Source organism: Cyprinodon variegatus, unplaced genomic scaffold (genome assembly GCF_000732505.1).
Source record: "Cyprinodon variegatus isolate N-32 unplaced genomic scaffold, C_variegatus-1.0 Scaffold18, whole genome shotgun sequence".
Classification (NCBI taxonomy): domain Eukaryota; kingdom Metazoa; phylum Chordata; class Actinopteri; order Cyprinodontiformes; family Cyprinodontidae; genus Cyprinodon; species Cyprinodon variegatus.
The window spans coordinates 1,478,701-1,487,001 of NW_015150471.1; positions in this window are offsets into that span (position 1 = coordinate 1,478,701).

An 8,301-nucleotide genomic window follows, 5' to 3' on the forward strand; every position below is an offset into this window, starting at 1 on the left:
GTACTGAATTGTGCTATACAAATAATATTGCCTTGCCTTGCCTTGCCTTGCCTATGGAGTTCTGGAAGTTCATCAGTCTTGGATTAACACTCAGCAGTGCGCCAAGTGTGCTTTACTGCTTTTTCAGAATCAGAGTGAAGAGAGCCTAATCATCAATACAATTAATGACTATACTTTCGCTAAAACCACCTAGGGTAACCACAAGGCAACATGCCTATTACCAGTTTTCCTACTCCTGTTTTATTCCCAATATTGTAGCACACCAGGTAACCATATGTTTTGCAAGTGTAATGAGGTAGTAAAGTATTTTTGCTGGAGGTCAGGGTGGCAACTAGTTATTAGAAAGTGCTGGAATTTTCTTTTTGCAGCATGCCATTGACATAACAAAAACACTCCCTATGTAAAAGGGCTGAATGATTTTGCCAAAAATCAAAATCCCGGGTATTTTTAACCAGTATTGTGATTTTATTTTGATTTTCTTTTGCATAAAACCACAAGCTTGAAGCCATTTTTTGTGATCTTAAAAGCTTGCTTGTCCACACTCCTTGGTTGCAAGCCTGTACTGTGTGAAAAAGTGCTTACTTCTACTTGCATGCATAGATCTGCATGTTAGCGACCACACTACCTTTCTGTTTGTCTGCAAGTACACTTAAACAGCATTACTGCCAACCAAAGGGCTGCAGTGAAAATCTATTTCTCTTGTTAAATTGAACGTTCCCAAAATTGAGGGCCTCAATTTTGTTAAATTGCAATTATATTGCAAATATAATTAATTGCCCAACCCTACTATGTGACTGATAGACCCCACACAGCTGACATGTCTGGGCCTGCTCTGGCTTCAAGCCTGCACTATTGGTTAGCTGCTGGCATGACAACTGATATTTACACCAGAATTGGGCCAGGTCTGACAATGATGGCACTGGTTGTAGCATGGCATGCCCCACTTGGCCTGAAAGTGGACCAGATAATTTCATTGATCCCACACTGGAGAAATTTACCTCTGCATTTAACCCATCCCCTTGGGGAGCAGTGGGCTGCATGTGCGGCACTCGGGGAGCAGTTTTGGATTAAAGGTCTTGCAAAGGACCCAGAGTGGAGGCTGTGGGGATCACACTGGGTACTTGCAACCTTCGCAGAGCACAAGCGCACTGCTCTAATCCACTAGACCAGCACTCCCTAAGATGTGCATGCCATACATGGGCTGATTGTGTTTTCCATCACACTTATGTGCTTCTTGTAAATCAAATTTTTCATTATCACCAATTTTGTACGTTCTATGGCATCTCCCACTAATTTAGTTTAGTCCTTAAGAACTGATAGAAATCTTCAGTTATTGAGGGTAATTTTTGATGCGTTTTAATCTGTTATACTATATGGAACGCCAACGTGTTTAAAAAGAAATAAACTAATAGGTCACTGTGAAAAAATAGCTACTTGAATAAAAAAATATTAAATGTGGAAACACTAATGTGAAATGTGACAATGAAATTGGGAAAATACCAGAAATATATATTAATAATAATAAAAAATCTAAACTCATCATAAAAAAATATGTCATATAATATCCCAATAACATAAAATATTGTTAAAACATTTTTATTTAAATCTAGCCATTTTTATTTTAAAATGTAAATCTTAAGAAAGTCTTATTTTATCTCATAATAATGTTGTTCCTCATATTTTTTTTTACTTCAAAATGACACTTTTAAACAAAACGACTTAGTAGGCCAATGAGCGTCAGCGGTTCGGATCTGCATCCCCATTGGCTGATACAAAACATCCTCTAGTATTTTTTTGGTATCTAGCTGCCTGTGTGATCATTATGAATTTGTCACCCTTAATCAGTAAGGGTGACTATAATGCACTTTTATGTCATAAACAATCATAATCTAGTTCTGTATAATTTATTCATATAAAATCCTATTTGCAGAAGTTTTATTGTACAGGCTTATTCATATTGTACCGAGAACATTACCACAAAAATGAATTATATTTTTGATGAATTTAACCCTAATAGTAGTTAAATGCGTGATTTATGTAAATTTAAAAGCTTCTTTACTCTCATTTAATAATTAGGTAGAGATCACAGACAAGCACAATTAGTATTAAAGGGATGAAATAATGGATTGAAGACTAAAATATGATCTCACAGCATCTTCAACAATTAGGACGGCCATTTTCTTAAAATGTGTTGAGATTATTTATCATATTGAGTCAGCTCAAAAATTCCAATATTGCTGAGAATGATTGTTTTAAACTGCCAACAAAAAGCAGAGCATTTGTTTGTATAAGTATTAGCTTCAAGTGAAAGGAGAGTGAGAGTTTGAATTGAACCTAAATAAAGTTAATTTACTCTAGACAAACTCAGACATCATATAAACATTGTTTACACTTTCATTCCTAACTGCAGGTAAGGATGCAAACAGACTCACAGCTCTGTGGGTCTAGTTCAGATTGCCTTGCTCTCTTTTCCCCAGCATTTTGCGGACAGATTACCAGAGAAAACACTGTGTGGTAATCACGTTATCACTTTGGGGTTCAAATAACATCTGGTCTAATCAGGGTTTGATCAAAGAGCCTTTGTATGGGAAACACAAACATGCAGGCTGTTAATCTTAGCTGACAAAATGGAGGAGATCCTCTCCACAAACAAACCATTGAGTTTAGAGGAGGAAGGTTTGCTTGAAGTGGAAAGCACAATCCTCTATTTGTAATGTGGGAGAATGTTATCAGCTCTCCCAGATGTTTGCAGGTAGAGCTTGATGCCGTGCCATGTTGGTGCTGCCTGGCTTATGCAACCTTAATTTACTGAATTATGGAAACGTAAAACAACTTGTCTATAAGAGGGGAGGAATCCGATTTATAAGGTAATATTAGGTTTATTTTTACCAATGCAGTGTAAGCATCAATAAATAATGTGATTACAGGGGGGTAGGAGCAGAGGGGGTATTCTGTTTACTCACTCATCTTCAAAAAGAATAGATGAAACAAGCAACTGTAGAGGAATAAGACATGAGAACAGCAGTGCACCACAAACAAAACTCCTTTTTTTTAATCATGCGAGATTTTGCTCAAGATATTGGAGGCTCATTAAAGTTTATATGTCCTTTTTACCCAAGTTCATTCACATTTTTAGGTGTTAATCAAACGCAGTGACTTTGGTAGGGTTAAACAAATACATGGAAACAGTGTCATGGCCTGCCTTTGAACCCTGGTGAATTTATTTGTTTTGTGTGACCCTCTTCCATGGAGTCGGTCTCTTTTTGGATGATTCCTAAAGATTTGAGCAAACAACACAAACCATTTAAACTAGAGCTGAGATGCAAAGATGACTCGGGGGTAGATGTCCACCCACACCAATGTCGACTCAGAGCTGCCAAAGCATCAGTAACATCAGAGAGGCTCAACATTAGTCCCAGGGTTTTACCTCTAATGACCAGATATGCATCAGAGTTTAACTTGCTCATATCAGAAGAACTTTCCCAATTCCACACTTTAAGATTTAGTTAAGCCTTCTGAAAACTAACTCGCATGTAGAAATACTCTGCATACTCAGACCCAAACACAGAGAAGCAGTTTTTAGTTCTTCTGCTTCACAAATCTGGAATAAACTCCCAGAAAGCTGTAAAATCACTGAAACCATTAGATGCTTTAAATCAAGATAATAAAACACATTTATTTGGAGTGGCCTTTGACTGTACTATCTAAATATTATTAGTTAACTTTCATTCATTTTATCTTTTTTTTGTTTTAATGTGTCGCTTTTATTCTCTAAATATTTTATTTATATTTTTTCCTCATGTAAATCGCTTTGAATAGTTTGCCAATGAAATGTGCTTCATAAATAAATGTGCCTTGCAGCCTTGCATAGTTATGGTACAGTCTACCTGGTAATATGGACGCCTGCTAGTCCCAAGGTAATATTTTTCCCCCCTGCAGTTTTCTATGCCTTTGGAGTTTTTATAAATTCCCTAAACATTCACTCCATATGCAATGAGGAAATGAACTAACTATCTCCAGTCCTGATTGTCACAAATCCAGAAGTCATTATATTTAGTAAACAGATGTGTCACCCATTGTTCTTTTAAAAAAACAATAACATAAAAAAACAATTTTATAATCTGGGTATTTTCTCTTCTGAAATAATAGTGTGCAAGAACTAATTCTTGATATTTTCCCCCTGAATGTTCAGTGCTGTTAGCCTCGTGAGACCATCCTGATCTCGCAAGCTTTCAAGGTTTCACTCGCAGATCAGTCTGGAGACGCTACTCTCCGTTAAATTTGGAGCCGTTCACCAAACGAACGTCCAATCAGCGTTGGCTTTGAGGCGGGTTGAGGTGTGACGCAACGAGAAGCGCGACAGTTCAGTCTAAAGAACATGGCGGCTTCAGCCGATGAAACTAGCGTTAGCGTGGCTATCGAGCAAGTTTTATCGGAATTACAGAGTATTTCTTTACTGAAAGAAGAGCAAAACACTGCTCTGGAGGCTTTTCTCAGAGGAAAAGATGTTTTTGCTCTTCTCCCGACTGGTTTCGGCAAGAGCTTGATCTATCAGTTGGCTCCTCTTCGTCGTCGTTCTGTTAGTACGTCATATGCTTCGTTGATCTGATTGGTTTATTTGGCCCGTCTATCACCAACATAGGCCAATCAGCTAACCAGTATTTTCGCCCCTTCCCAAAATTACTTCAACGGAAGGTTTCCAGATGGATATGCGGAGCAAATCCATCTGGCGGAGTCAGGTTACAGTGCTGTAACATCTACTTTATTTTTTTTTATAAGGGATCTAAGAAAAAAAAAACAGTTTATGGGTCATTAAGTACAGAAAGGGATGTTTTCAAGTGGAATACAATGATTTAATTTAATTTAATTACCTTTATTTCTGCAAATAAAAGCAAAAAATATGAAGTATTTTTCTGCAAGACTAAATGTTTGACTAGCTAGTGTTTGTTTATCAGCTTTTCTAAGAATTCTGCATAAAGATCACCTTCCAGTTGTTTGGAGGCAATCAGGCAGATGGCAAATGTTTTCTCATCCCTCTCTTGTAGAACTGACTTTTGTTAAATATCCCCTGAAATAAGACAAATAACCCTCGACCATGTGATTACAAAAGCTTCTGACTGAAGCTGGACAGAGCATTGGTCACTGTGAATAAAAGGAGTCAAGAATGATTGAGATTCACTTATTCTGCGATGAAAAGGAACTTTGGGCTAAAAGCACCACATGCAGATATGCATTACAATAGAGCGAGAAAGTCAGGGTAGCTCTAAATGATAGAGTACAGCACAGGCAAAGACCATCTGGATAATTCAGCTAAAAGGAGGCTGCAGGGTACACTTCCATCTTAAAGAAATCTTTGGAAACCAAGTGAAAAAACTGCTTCAGTTCTAATGCCATGGTTTTTTATAGAGTGGATAAAAGGCATGTGAAGATTTTTTTCATCCAAGAATAAATAATTTACCGGTACTACATTTTTTTTTTACAGATGGTAAATGATTGAGACAATGTTTAGTTTTTTTATGATCAAACTTCAGAGTATGTGTGCCGTACACCTTCACCTCTTATGAAGTTAATTAGATTTAATGATAAACCTAAGCTATTTTTCTATATATTGACATACAATTATAATATGCTTTCAAAAATGATTATCATACTCCTCAATATTCCAACTTCTGAGTGTTTGGTTCATTTGTCAAACAGTAGCACATAACTGTGCAGTGAAATGAAAACAACAGATTGTTTTTATTGTTGCTGAAATGTGGAAAGTTTATGGGGAAACATGGTGGCATGCAACAAAATGAAAATCTGGTGAGAATATAACGGAAAGATGGGATTAAAAGGTACAAAGGACCGTAAGCTAGAGCTGAGGTTTGCCTTCCAATGTCACCAGAACCCTTTATAAAGAACCAAATCCAAAAATCTAATAGTTTGGTTAAAGTATACTTAAGTTTTATGATTTCCTACTCTGTGGCAAGCTCCAAAATTGGAAAACCGAACGGGTCTCTCTCTCAAAGCTGACAGAGACACACCTGAAAAGTCTTGTTCCTGAGGTGCTGAATGCATATTCAATACCATTTACTGCGCTAATTGAGCACACGTTATGTTAAGACATTTTACAGATTTAATTCATGCAGGTTAAAAGGTTGATTTACTTCTTCTGTCTGAGCATGTACTGAAAGTGGACAGTTGCTTCGATTGTGTTGCTGAATTTGAAGCAATCCCTCATGCATGTAATGACACTGAAAAGAAAAACTCCGCTTTACCAGGGAGAAACCTCCAAAATAGCTAGGCTTAGTGACCACAGGAATATAGAAGCACTGATCCAAGGGGACTTTCCTGATGAGAGAAAAGTAAAGGTTAGTTGCAGTTGTGGCTACTAAGGGGACTTAATTTAGGAGAGAAACACATCTAAGCAATATGATCAGTAATGAAGTTTGGAAGACAAAAAAAGCACATAGAGTTAGATGCAGTAAATGCTCACCCAGACGCTTTGTTTTAAAGAGATGCAACCACTAGAATGTAAAGCTGTGGGGAGCAGCTGATGCCACCCACATGGACAGGTTTACAGCTGAACAGAACACTGTGCTACTGTATCCTCTTTCAAAACAAAAAGTTGAAAGTTTAAATAACTGCTGCTATTGCAAAAATAGACAATAGTAGGTGAATGTTATAGAGTAACAAGAAGTGGTCATATATCTGGAATCCACTTTCTAATAATAATAGTATTTATTAAAAAGCTGCTCTCTCACCCACCCCTCGTACTCCTGGGTGGGCGGCATCTTCATCTCAACCTACGGTCGTCTACCAGTGAACTGGAGGCTTGAGGGTTCTTTGCAGCCTCTTAGAGGTCTGTGGAACTGCACACTTTTAGACTGAGTGGTTCAGCTAGTGGTGCAAAAGGCATTTATTAGAAAATCTGCATTTTGGAAGAAGGATGGATGGAGGCTGCCAATGTTTTGGTGTTGGTCGAAGGTGGTTTTAGTGACATGTTTGGCATCTTTGAAGATCAGGTTAAAATGATGCAAAGGCTTTAAAATGTCAGGGGAGTGGTGGCAATAGGCATGGTTATTGTTGGTTAATGCAAATTATTTCAATTTTGTTAGGGTTCAGTTGAGAGAACTTACATTACAGCCATTAATTGATACCCTAAATATGGAAGAGGATGCAGTAATTGGACAAATACAATTGTATATTGTCTAAGTCTATAGCAGCAAAACCAAAGAGGTAAATAAGGATAACTTAAGCCACTAGTCTATTAAAAAAAAGAAGAAAAAGTTGTTTATAGCCCTAAGAATCATTTGTAAGGTGCTTTGTTTGAAACAAATGGAAAAATCAGATCTATGATGTGTAAAGGAGCTTATTAAGGGTTTAAATATGTGAAAGAAATATTTTCAGACTACATTCAGACTAAAGTTTTCTTTAGACGTTTTTGAAAACCTTGTTTATCAGTTCCTCCATTTCACAGTTTCAGCACTACTTTGTGTAGCTTTGCTAAATAAAATCCCAATAAGAAACAGTGTGAGTTTTTAGATGTCAAAATATCTATAGAGGAAGAAATTATTCACTGGATTGTCGATGTGCAAAAAAACAAACAAAAACTTTTTCTTCCTCTGACACTCTTAGCTATAAATGAATGATATATTTTCTGAGACAGTTGTTACGCCTTAGTAGCTGTTTATGTATATTATATATAGGAAAAAAGCATCTTCTCTGATGCTTCGACATAATTAAGCAATGCAACTTATCAAGTCAGTTTGGTCAATGTTTTAGAATAACATTTATCATTCTAGTCAAGCTAATTCACTAAACATGCAAATTATTGAAATTAAAATATCACTACATAAGTTGAGTATCCTCAAATAGGATTTTTGCATCCCCTTAAATCCTTTGTCTGTCACTTATAGATGATTTGCAGCAGGACTCAGGTGGTAGTCATCCAATTATCTGATCATGTGGCGTTGGGGAGTAAAATGAGAAAAGGGGGATGCATCAATAAATCTGCTACTTGATCAATGTTGCACTCTAACATCTTTAGAACATTGGAAGGATCTATCACCAAACAGCTCAGCCAATAATTTAAATGAACTGTGGAGGTCAAGCCGGCAATGCCAGCTGTTTGTTCCTTATTTTAAATGGTCCATCAGACCTGATTGGTTGCAACACTTCACACCTGCTTCAAGGAGAATAAAAGCTTAAGGATATAACTATTCCAAAGCTACTCTACAACTCTGTAGACAATGGTTCTTAAAATGATTCATTACCTTTGAACTTCTTCCCATTTTGTAAAGTTAAAACAGTAAAGTT